Source organism: Equus caballus, chromosome 15 (assembly GCF_041296265.1).
Source record: "Equus caballus isolate H_3958 breed thoroughbred chromosome 15, TB-T2T, whole genome shotgun sequence".
Classification (NCBI taxonomy): domain Eukaryota; kingdom Metazoa; phylum Chordata; class Mammalia; order Perissodactyla; family Equidae; genus Equus; species Equus caballus.
The window spans coordinates 27,799,375-27,812,363 of NC_091698.1; positions in this window are offsets into that span (position 1 = coordinate 27,799,375).

Sequence of the window (12,989 nt, forward strand, 5' to 3'; positions counted from 1 at the left end):
TTTTGTTTTGTTTCTTTCCATAGTTTCCTAGAGAAATTCTTTTGGAAGATTCCTTCCTGGCCTTGGCTGAGCCAGAGGCAGGAGAATTGTCCCGCAGAGCTGGGGGAGCGCCATGCGTCCCAGGAGGTGGTGGCAGGGACCCGTCCCAGAGTGTGGAAGAGAAGATGGGGGTGGACAAAGAGGGGAGAGGCAGAGGGAGGGCGTGGTTGGGTCATCCGGTGGCAGCATGAAAAGAGTACTGGCCTTGCAGTCAAACCTAGCTGCATCGCCTACCGGCTGTGTAGCCTCAGGCAAACTGCGAAACCTCTCTGAGCCTCAATTTCCTCACCTTTAAAATGGGGTAACATTAACTACCTTAAGATTGGACAGGTGTGTTGAGAGGTAGAGATGATATATAAAATGTCCTAATAGAGTGTGGGAGCGCAGAGTTGGCACCCATGAGTGGCAGAGCCATGAGAATCACCCCTCTAGAAGTCCAGGTCCTCTCCAAGGTGAGCTGGCAGAACCTCTGTCCCCCAGGTGGCCCCTGACTCACTGCTCAGTGGCCTGATGGCAGGAGGGAGGACTGTCTGTCCCGGACTCCTGTGTATGGAGTCTGCGCTACCTGCCGCCCCTCTCTCCCTGCTCCACAGGCTCCGAAGCCTCTCCCAGCGAGAGCTCTGCCAGGATTTCTCCAGCCTGCAGCTGGGAGGGGACGATTCTCAGGCGAATAGGTCAAATACGCCACAGTATGCCCACCCCCTTCCTGCTGTGCCCGTGGCAGACATCAGTAACGGACCCCAGAGCTCTCTCCATGAGCGGAAACAAGGCAGCAGGGCGTGCCAGGCAGGCATTCTCAAACGATGGCGGCTGGAGCACAAGAGGAACCCGATTTGCCCCCCAGGTCTAGGGAGAACGCTAGGGGCCACAGGGCAAGGGCTGCCAGCCTGAGGTGAGGGGAACCGCTGGGGGTGGTGAAGAGGGCCGTCTCTGGAGACCTTGGATTCCTGCACTGCTGCTGCAGTAGGGGCCCCCAGGGGTCGGATGTCAGCTCCCAGAGGACCCCAGAACTTCTGAGAAAACTGCATGTGGAAGCACAGCTGCCACATAGGGCAGGTCTGAGCGCGGCGGGGTGGTGAGGCCAGGCAGCGGGGCTGGACCTGGTGAGCGTGGGGGCTTTTGGGCCAGCACGTCTTGCCCTGGGCTGTGGAGGGGTGGGAAGAGCTGGGAAGGGATGCAGGCACTTTAAGAGGTCTTCTCCTCCAGGAGCGTGTGAAACAAGGCAAGGAAGCTTCGGGCAGCGCCAGCCCTCACAGTTGAATGGCCTCTGTGCTGCTTGTGAGTCTGGTCACCTGGTCTGAGCAGGCGCTGTCGCCCTCTGTGCTCCAGGAGTAGGATTTGAGCCCAGTTCCCTCTGCCTGCAGCCCCCTGGCCCGTCCCCACACGCTGCACCTTCCTGGCCCCTCCCCACCAAACCCTCCTCCCTCCTTGCTCTAAGGTTGCTCCAGCCAGTGTGCTAGGACCTCACAGACCTGGCTGCTGCTTGTCTCTGACTCCTGCTAGACGGCGAGCTCCCCCAGGGCTGGGAGGGGGTCTGTCTCATCCACCGTGTATCCCAGGCCTGACCGTGCCCTGCCAAGCGTGAAAATGTACGGGCTCCCTGGCCGGCCAGCTGCCCTGGATTCCCCTCCTGGAGGGGGGAACAGTGGACAGGGGGTGGAGGTCAGAGCCTCTTGAACACCAGCATGTGGGCTCCTGGGCTGAGCTGCGTTGGGCAGCTGGGCTGAGTCCCCACGGCACGGCTTTGGTTTGGCTGAGTGGAGAGTGCAAGTCTGGGGCCTGAGGGGATTTGCTGGGGCCTGTGGAGGTGGGCAGAGGCTGCCTCCAGCGATGCCCTCTGCCCCCAATGCCCATCTCACCTGCAGTCACGGGATGGACGGCTGGTCCGGGATAAGCAGCTTGGAGGGCCCTGTCTGGAACCTGCGTGGACACTGGGTCCCTTCCTGCCGCGCCTGTCCAGTGCACTGAGCTCTGTGCGCAGCTCAAAGGGCCACAGAGAGAGAGTCAACACCACCCAGGACCCTGGGAGCCAGGCGGGGCAGGGCAGGAGCGGTCCAGCGGGCAAGGAGAGGCGTCCAGCACCAACGTTACAGAGCACTGAGGGATGGAGGGCAGCCACTCAGCACTTGGCAAGCAGGGCAGGTGGGTTGGTGGGGGCATGAGGCAGGGAAGGAGGGCTGCCAGAGGGTGGTGCTCTGCGAGGACTGGAGGCTGGCGTCTCAGGCCGCAGGGGGTTGGATGGGGAAGCAGGGGAGGCCATACTGGCCAGGCTATGGCCTGGGTGTGGGCTTGCTCACGTTCCTAGGTGACTTCTGGCCCCAGGCTGCCCCCCAGGGGCCGGGGACAGGGCGGGGTGAGGCCGGGCCAGCAGCCCTGCTCCAGAGGCAGCTGACTAAAAATAAGTTGGGATGTCAGGGTCTCCTGGCTCCAGGAAGAGGCGAAGAGGGATGAGCGGCGGGGGGAGGAGGAGGCAAAGGGGAGGAGACGCAGTCACAGCTGAAAGTTGCCAACAAACTTATTGTTTATTTTCCTCTCTGGCCTGGAGTCTCTCAGGCCACCGCTCCCTGTGTCTGGGTGAGGAGCACTGGTCTCTCTGGGCCTGGGGGTGCCCCCAGACCCCTCGCTGCATACCCAGCACCCCATTTCCCATTCGTTCCTTTGAGACCCCCTCCAAAGTCAGCGGAGGGCCGGAGACGGGAATTCTGTGGGTGAAGGCAAAGGGATCAGGTTGCAAAGATCCCGTTTAGAGAAAGAATAAACTTGGTGCGTCCAAGTTTCACTTTTACTCTCGTATTCTGCAGATGTGGAAACTGGGCCAGGCAGTGTAGGGACCTGTCCCAGGTCACATGGCTGCCGATGCCTGGAGCCACACCAGAGCCCAGGTCTCTGGACACTCAGCGTTGGCTCTCTGCGTGGGGCGTTAGCTCAGATATGGCACAACCACTGCCCACACCCACCTTGGAAGAAGGGGCAGGGCGAGGGCATGCAACAGGGAAAGGTGGGTCCCCATCATGGTGACAGGCCAGTGGGTGTGGCTGGGGGGTGCGAGGGCAGGCTGGCACTACCACCCCACAAGTCGTCAGGGTTCATGTGACACCCACCTCAGCCCACCTGCCAGGCCTCCAGACCCCTCAGGGGCTTGGCTTGTTGCTGACATGCCTCCTTGTCTGTCTGCCCTGCATTCCAGGGGGCGGGAGTGGCTTTGCAGATACCGAGGGGTAAACATGGTGCACCCTGTGCCCTCTGCCTCTCGGCTCTGGGGCAAGGCCAGTGAGAAGCCCACTGCTCATCCTGGCTGCGGAGCTCACCGGGGTGACGTGGACACAGCCCCTCTTGACCCTGGGCATCCTGACCTGTGGCCTGGGCGTTGGGGGGCTCAGAAGATCTGCGTGGGCCTCCTTGCCTCTCCCTTGGCACAGCAGCTCCCCTAGGCTCGCCTGGATCCAGCCTGCAACCCGCGCCCCCATTTCCCTCCACCCTCTTCCCATCCTGCTCTCCTAGCCCTCACTCAGAAGAGCCTCCACTGGGTGAACCCTGACTGACCAGAGGTCACGGTCCGCTTGGTTCCCTTGAACCTCTGTGTGGGGCGGCCCTCGCTGCCCTGAACGCCTGCCGCTGTTTATCTGCACCTCTCTGATCACAGTGATGAGGATCAAAGCTGCCCCAGGGAGAGAGCCCAAGGCATCCTGGCCTACATGCCGATCTATATGACCCGATTCACATCTAAAGTTATACGACCACACAATAACCAGACTCCACCTGCACTGATACCATTTAATGACTTTGTACACCATCTTTCCTTTGTCTAGTAAAAATAAGCCATGTACCCTCGCCTTATAAATTTAGCCCTAACGTTCAACACATTCCAGCTCTTCACTGCCCAGGGGTCCTGTCCCCATGCTACTCCATGCTATTCTCTGAATAAAGGAGCACTACTGCCAGACCTTGAGAGTCCAAGAAATCTTTCTTTCGACTCCTCGGCATCAACAGCTGGCTGGGCAGCACGAGAGGGCAGTGAGCTCCTCAGGAGGGGCCGGGCCCAGGCCCTGTGCCCCCTGTGCTGCGGGGATAGGCCTGCATGTGGGGCATGGGAGGGAGTAGGGGCTGAGAAGCAGCTTGCAGGAGGGGCTCCCCTGCAGGGCCATCAGCCCCCTTTATTCTCTCTTTTTGATTCCTTTTCCTTCTCTTCCTTTGTTTTATTGACTCTGTTGATAAACTCTCTAGGACTCAAAATCCTCAGCCTTGACTTGCCAACTGCAGCTCCATCCATTGGTAATCTCTCTCTCTCTCTCTCTCTCACACACACACACACCTGCTTCTTCCCCCTCGCTCACTGCCCCACCCCCCAGTGGCAGGCGGCTCAGAGCCTCTGGAAGCCCAGCCCCTTGGCTCTCCCCCTCCCAGCTGGGTCGTGCCCCAGCCCTGGCTCATCTTTCCAGATTCTGGGGGTTGTTTCAGGGAGGTGCTGGGATCTGGGTCCCATCCTGTCACCCTGACCCAGCCATCCAGAGCTCTGGGCCCAGGACATGGGGCCCCAAGGCATGTGAAAGGCCAGAGCCACATCCTCCCAGAGCCTGGGATCCTGCCCTCCTGCCGAGGCCCAGCGTGCTTCCTGGCTGCCCTCCCACCGCCTGGCCAGGCTATCCTCTCCCCTACCCTGGGCGAACTCCCCCAAGCTGGAATGTCCCGCCACCCTCTCGACCTGGTGGCCCTGAAGTGGATGTCCGGCTGGAGGCTCTGTGGATGGAAGGCCAAGGGCCCAGAGGACAGAAGCAGAAAGGGCCACTGTGGGCGTGACCGGCTTCGTGGCGGGGGGCTGCCCTGGGCCGCGGGATGCTGGACAGGAAACTTGGCCTCTGAGGTCCCCTATGACCCCAGACTCAGAGCCCCCACAAACAGAACCCAGGCCCTGCAGTCACCCTGGGGTGATACTGGGGTATCCAATGAGGTGCTTTGCCCCCTGCCATCTGCTCAACCAGGCCTGGAGCAGCCCCGGAGCAGATGGCCACTCATCAACAGGGCTCTTGGGGTGGCATCTGCTCCTGACCAAGTGGGGTCCTTGGGCAAGTCACTCTGAGCCTGTTTTCTCATCTATAAAAGAGAAAGAATTAAGACAGAATGGGACAATGTCTGTAGAGAGCCAGGTGCATTGAACATTTTGTCCTCCCCTTTCTTCTCGCCCACAAACATGGTCTCTGCCCTTTCCAGCAGGTGCTGGAGGGTGAGGTGTTCAGGAGTAGCCCATCTCTAGGCACCCCCAGGGTCGGCCCTTGGTCCCGGGAAGCACTGGGGGTGACTGTGCAGAGCAGCAGAGCTGCATTCAGATCCTGGCTTATTTGCTATGTGACCTCAGAGAAGTTACTCAACTTCCCTGACTCTTGTATTGTCATCTGTAAAATGAGGTCCCTGCTGTACCTAGCTCAGAGGATCATGGAGAGAGTCATGTGGGGACGCTTGTCACAGAGACCGTGCCTGTGTTTGTTGTCGGCCCTAGGCAGGGTGGGAGGGAAGCAGGGCCTGGGGACGCAAGTGTGACCCTGGGGTCCTGGCTAGGCTGCAGAACGGGTCTGGATGGGACAGGGGCAGATGGGGGCCTGGGGCTGCCTCCAAGACACCCATCCCTGGGCTGCGGCATCAGCCAGGGCTGCCACCTCTTCTCTCTGTTATTCACTAGTAATTGCCCTAAATGCTACATCTGTTGTCATGACAACATATTACCCGTCCTCAGGTAAAAGCCCTGTGTGTAGGGGAGTCAGGCTGGCTCCAGCTCCGGGCTCCACCGCTGTCCCCGACGGCCTCTCTCTGGGTTCCCCAGCTGGTCCCCCCCATCCCTCCCTCCATCCCTCCCTCCTATTTGGGGCTTTCAGAGAGGTCACTCCTGTTTTCTGAATTTCCAGAATTTTTCTGTTACTTTTGTTGTCTCCGTCTCATTTTGCGTCACCGGGTCTCCCTCTCATTCCTCCTCCCCCCTCCCCTCCTTCTCTCACATCTCTCCTTCCTTCTCCCCTTCTTTTTCCTTTTCCCTGGATCCTGAGCCTCTTTCTTGGTTTCCCTCCATCTCCTCTCTGCCTGTCTCTGTCTCTCTCTCCCTCCTTCTCCCCCGACCATTGGCTGCAGTGGGACAGCATAAAGGTGGGTGGGGACAGGCAGGGCCTGCTGGCTGCGATGGGTCTGCTGTGCAGGGGCCTCAGGCGGCCTGTGGGGCTTTCTGCCCTGGAGCAAGTGAGCTCCGGGTAGGCACACCCCGAGAGCCTCTGGCCCGTCTGGTGTGTGGCCGGGAGGGGCTCCACCTGCTCCTGAGGAAGCGTGGGTTCAGGGAGCTGCCTTAACTCCTCCATGCCCACCCCCTGCCTTCTGCCCATCCCGCTCTGGGGCTCCAGCTCAAATGATCTCCTGACTGGGCCTTACACACTTCCTGAGTGCCCACTACACGCTCAGCACCATCCTAAGGGCATCCACACAAGAAGCCTTGTGACAGCTCCGGAGGTAAGTGACGTTATTCCATTTTACAGGCCAGGAAATGAAAGATCAGAGGGGTCAAGCAACTTGGTCAAGGCCACACAGCTGGTGGATAGAGGAGGCAGGAGTCGAAGTTCTGTTCCCTGGCCAGTGCTCTTACTCATGGTGCTCTAATAATAATACTGCTTCTTGGGTGCTCACCACGTGTCAGGCATGTACATCTAGTCCTAGTTAGGGCTCGGATAGCCCTCATAGCAGCCCTACTAGCTGATCCCATGAGCATCTGTTTTACCAATGAGGGAATCAGGGCACAGAGAGGTTAAGTATCTTTCTCAAGGCCACACTGCAGTCAGGAGTATGCCGGGAATTGAACCCAGGTCTTTTTGCCTCCAGAGCCCAGACTTTTAACCCTGAGTGCTGTTGCCACTCTCTTCCTCTCCTATGGGGAGGGATCATAGAAGAAAGGGACAAGGACTTCGACTTCATATGCCCTTCTTCTCCCTGATTCCCTGTAAAGTCCCCTTTGGTCCCAGCCAGGGACATTTTGAGAATCAGAGGAGGAAGCCGTGTGGCCATAAGCAGTGTCCTCTCCTTTGCTGGGTTCCGTGCAAGCAGGGAGGGAGTTCCAGGTCGCCAGGGGAGGCCCACAGGTCCTATAGCTCCTCGTGGGCCTCCAAGGCAAGCCCGGCACCCCACCCCCGGGCTCTCGTTGCTGGACCCGACCCCCAGGATCTGGGGGCGCAGGAGGGCTGATGCGTGGCTAGGAGCCTGAACTGAGTCATGGGCCTGTTGGGGCCCCAGCATCTGGGCAGGCTCTCCTGGCCCGGGTCCGCCAGGAACATCCACAGCCCTCCTTGCCCCACTGCTCCAGTCCCTAGAGAGCAGCTTGGGCCTTGGAACACACTGTCCCGGAGCACGGCTGTCGGCATGATGGAGAGGCGGGTTATTTTTAACAGCCAAGACTCACGGACGGAGCCTCCTCCAGGCCAGGGGAAGAGACCTCCATGGAGGGTGGGGACAAAACTCCAGGTCCTCCTCCCCTTGCCTGCCCTCTCTGCTCCTTCCCCATCACTCCCCGGCCTGAGAGCCACACAGGCTTTATGGCTGGCCCCAGGGTTGAGGGGATCTTCGGGCAGAGGTAGCTGCCTCCTGGCTCTCAACCCCGAGGGAGGGCCTGGCAGCAGTGGGAGCCTCAGAAGCGGGCCACCCCTTCCTCCTCTAGAAGCTGCAGGTCTGGGAGCTGATCAGACCTATGTGCCACACCGGGACTGCAGGGAGCCCAGGCCCAGGACCGGCCTGCTGGTGGCGGCTCCCACCAGGCCTGGACCCCCTCTCTATCTGTGCCTCGGGGGGAAGTAGCTCATTCTCCAAGCTCCGCAGGCCCTTCTCAGCTTGAGCTGGGATCTCCGTAGGACCAGGTGTGGGCCCTGTTGCGTCCCCAACTTCTTTGGACACCTCAGAGCTCACTCCCACTGGTCCCCTCCTGCTGACGCCCCGTTTGTTAGGTCTTCCAGGGAGCCAGGCATGTGCTGAGCGCTGGCCTGCATTCCTTTCTCCCTGTGAGCTGTCACCGCTGAGGGGGGGTGGAAATGCCTTACCCACCCCTCTCTGGATGCCGAAGTTTTCAGTTCTTGGAATGACCCTCTCCTGCCCTCCTGCATCCCTTCTTGGGAGTGTCCTTTCAGCACTTCCAAAGGACACACCGTTACCTCTCACAGAGCTTCATATGACAGCAGCCTGTTGCTGGGAGAGGGCAGCAGGCTGAGAGGCCAAGACCTGGCTCTGCCCTGCTCTGCTGCCGTGTACACGGGATGAGTCTCTCCTCCTCTCTGGGCCTAGGTCTCGTCGTCTAGGCCAGGGCAGTGTGGGAGAAAATGCTCCCCAAGGCCGTTCTTGCCTGAGGCCCAGCTGGGTCCACTAGGGGGTTCAGGCCTGACCAGCCAGGTCAGGGAGATGCTTGCGGGATGGACGTGCCGGTTTTAACACGCCCTCCACTTCTGACCTCGCCTCCTCCAAGCCCCTCTCCACTCTGCACTCAGAGGGGCCTTTTTATTTCAATTATTTTATTGAGGTCGTATTGGTTTATAACATTGTGTAGTTTCAGGTACACATCATTTATTTATTTATTTTTTAAGATTTTATTTTCCTTTTTCTCCTCAAAGCCCCCCAGTATATAGTTGTGTATTTTTAGCTGTGGGTCCTTCTAGTTGTGGTTTGTGGGACGCCACCTCAGCATGGCCTGATGAGCGGTGCCATGTCCACGGCGAAACCCTGGACAGCCGAAGCGGAGCACACGAACTTAACCACTCGGCCACAGGGCAAGCCCCCATCAGGTGTACATTATTATATATCAGTTTCTGTATAAACTGCATCATGCTCACCACCGATAGTCTAATTTTTATTCATCCCTATACATATGTGCCCCTTTACCTCTTTTGCCCACCTCCCAAACTCCTTGCCCTCTGGTAACCACAAATCTATTCTCTCTCTCTCTGTGTTTTTTTTGTGAGGAAGATTGGCCCTGAGCTAACATCTGTGCCAATCTTCCTCTACTTTATGTGGGATGCCACCACAGCATGGCTTGATCAGCAGTGCTCAGTCTACTCCCAGGATCTGAACCTGCAAACCCCGGGCCACCAAAGCAGAGTGCACGAACTAACCACTATGCCACCGGGCCAGCCCCCACTAATCTGTTCTCCTTATCCATGTGTTTGTTTATCTTCCACGTATGAGTGAAGTCATACTATGTTTGTCTTTCTCTGGCTTATTTTGCTTAACATCATACCCTCAAGGTCCATCCATGTTGCTGCAAATGGGATGTTTTTTTTTTTATGGCTAAGTAGTATTCCATTGTGTATATATGCCACATCTTCTTTATCCAGTCATCAGTTGATGGGCACTTGGATTGCTTCCACGTCTTGGCTATTGTGAATAATGCTGCAGTGAACACAGGGGTGCATAGATCTCTTTGGACTGTTGATTTCAGGTTCTTTGGATAAATACCCAGTAGTGAGATAGCTGGATCGCATGGTATTCCTGTTTTTAATTTTTTGAGAACCCTCCATACTGTTTTCCAGAGTAGCTGTGTAAGGTTGTGTTCCCACCAGCAGCGTATGAGGGTTCCCTTTTCTCCACATCCTCTCCAATACTTATTCTTGTCTTGTTAATAATAGCCATTCTGACAGATATGAGGCGATATCTCAGTGTAGTTTTGATTTGCTTTTCCCTAATGATTAGTGATGTTGAACATCTTTTCATGTGCCTGTTGGCCGTCTGCATATCTTCTTTGGAAAAATGTCTGTTCATATCCTCTGCCCATTTTTTGATTGGGTTGTTCATTTTTGTTGTTGAGTTGTATGACTTCTTTATATATTTTGGAAATTAACCCCTTGTCGGATATGTGATTTGCAAATATTTTGTCCAGTTGGTGGGTTGTCTTTTCATTTTGTTCATGGTTTCCTTTGCCTTGCAGAAGCTTTTTAGTCTGTTTATTAGATTTAGATTAGATTTGTTTATTTTTTCTTGTTTCCCTTGCCTAAATAGACATGACATTTGAAAAGATGCTGCTAAGACCGATGTCTTAGATGTTTTATGATTTCAGGTCTTACTTTCAAGTCTTTAATCCACTTTGAGTTAATTTTTGTGTATTGTGTAAGATAATGGTCAACTTTCATTCTTTTGCTTGTGGCTGTCAGTTTTCCCAACACCATTTATGGAAGAGACTTTCTTTCCTCCATTGTAAATTCTTGGCTCCTTTGTCGAAGATTAGCTTTCCATAGACGTGTGGTTTTATTTCTGGGATTTCGCTTCTGTTCCATTGATCTGTGTGTCTGTTTCTGTGCTAGTATCATGCTGTTTTGGTTACTGTAGCTTTTAGTACATTTTGAAGTCAGGGATTGTGGTGCCTCCAGCTTTGTTCTTTTTTCTCAGAATTGCTTTGGCTATTTGAGGGCTTTTGTTGTTTCATGTAAAGTTTAGGGTTCTTTGTTCTATTTCTGTGAAGAACATCATTGGGATTCTGATTGGGATTGCATTGAACCTGTAGATTGCTTTAGGTAATATGGACATTTTAACTATGTCTATTCTTCCAATCCATGAGCATGGAATATATTTCCATTTCTTTATGTCTTCTTTGATTTCTTTCAATATCTTATAGTTTTCAGTATTTCACCTCCTTGGTTAAATTTATTCCTAGATATTTTATTCTCTTTCTTGTGCATTGTAAATGGGATTGTATTCTTGACTTCTCTTTCTGTTAGTTTGTTATTAGTGTATAGAAATGCAACTGATTTTTGTAGGTTGATTTTGTACCCTGCAAGTTTGCTGTAGTTGTTGATTATTTCTAATAGTTTTCTGGTGGATTCTTTAGAGTTTTTTGTATATGGAATCATGTCATCCTCAAATAGCAAGAGTTTCACTTCTTCCTTTCCAGTTTGGCTTCCTTTTATTTCTTTTTCTTGCCTAATTGCTCTGGCCCAAACCTCCAGTACTATGTTGAATAGGAGTGGCCAGAGTGGGCACCCTTGTCTTGTTCCTGTTCTTAGAGGGATGGCTTTCAGTTTTCCACCATTAAGTATGATGTAGGCCATGGGTTTGTCATGCATGGCCTTTATTATGTTGCGGTACTTTCATTCTACACCCACTTTATTGAGAGTGTTTATCATAAATGGATGTTGGATCATGTCAAATGCTTTCTCTGCTTCTCCTGAGATGATCGTGTGGTTTTTCTTCCTCATTTTATCAATGTGGTGGATCACATTGATTGATTTGCGGATGTTGAACCATCCCTGCATCCCTGGTATAAATCCCACTTGATCATAGTGAGTGATCCTTTTAATGTATTGCTGTATTCGGTTTGCCAATATTTTGTTGAGGATTTTTGCATCTATGTTCATCAGCAATATTGGCCTGTCATTTTCCTTCTTTGTGTTGTCCTTGTCTGTTTTTGGTGTCAGAGTAATGTTGGCCTCATAGAATGAGTTAGGGGTGTTCCGCCTTCTTCAGTTTTTGGAAAAGTTTGAGAAGGATAGGTATTAAATCTTTTTTGAATGTTTGGTAGAATTCTCCAGAGAAGCCATCTGGTCCTGGACTTTTGTTTTCTGAGAGGTTTTTGATTACTGTTTCAATCTCTTTACTTGTGATTGGTCTATTCAGATTCTCTATTTCTTCTTGATTCAGTTTTGGGAGGTTGTATGAGTCTAAGAATTTATCCGTTTCTTATAGGTTATCCAGTTTGTTAGCATATAGCCTGTTATAGTATTCTCTTATAATCCTTTGTATTTCTGTGGTATCATTGTAATTTCTTATCATTCATTTTTAATTTTATTTGAGACTTCTTTCTTTTATTCTTAGTGAGTCTGGCTAAGCGTTTGTCAATTTTGTTTATCTTCTCAAAGAACAAGCTCTAAGTTTCGTTGATCCTTTCTACTGTTTTTTTTTTAGCCTCTATTTCTGCCCTAATTTTTATTATTTCCCTTCTTCTGCTGACTTTGGGCTTTGTTCTTTTTTTTTGTTATGTTAAGTGTAGTTTAAGATTACTTATTTGAGGTTTTCTTGTTTGTTGAGGTGGGCCTGTATTGCTATAAATTTCTCTCTTAGAATTTCCCACTTTTGCGGCATCCCCTAAGAGTTGATATGTTGTATTTTCATTTTCATTTGTCTCCAGGTATTTTTTTATTTCTCCATTGATCCAATGGTTGTTCAGCAGCATGTTGTTTGGTCTCCACATATTTGTGACTTTCCCAGCTTTTTTCTTACAGTTGATTTCTAGTTTCATAGCATTGTGGCTGGAAAAGATGCTTGCTATGATTTCAATCTTCTTAAATTTATTGAGGCTTGCCATGTTTCCCAACATATGGTCTATCTTTGAGAATGTTCTATGTGCACTTAAGAATGTATATTCTGCTGTTTTTGAATGGAATATTCTCTATATAGCCAAGTCCATCTGGTCTAGTGTGTCATTTAAGTCCATTATTTCCTTGTTGATTTTTTGTCTGGATGATCAATCCATTGATGTTAGTAGGGTGTTGAGGTCCCCAGAGGGACCTTTTTAAAAGATTACTCAGATCAGACACAGAAGTGCACAGCCCCACGTGTACAGCTCAGTGACTGTTTACATATGTATACTCCACCCAGATCAAGGTACAGAGCATTTCCTTCCCCTCAGAAAATCTCTTTCCCCCTTCCCAGTCAATAATCCCCAGGAAAGAACATCATTCTTATTTCTATCACTATAGATTAGTTTTGCCTGTTTTAGAATTTTCATATAAATGTGAACATATAGACTCTTTTGTGTCTGGCTTCTTTTGCTCTGAAGCCATATAATGTCTGAGAGATTTGTCCATGCTGTCTCAGTATTGGTTCATTCCTTTTCATTGCTGAATAGTATTCTGTTGTATGGATGTACCACAATTTGTTTATCCATTCCCTGTTGATGGACATGTGGATGGTTCCCAGTTTTGGGCAGCTATGAGTAAAATTGATATAAATGT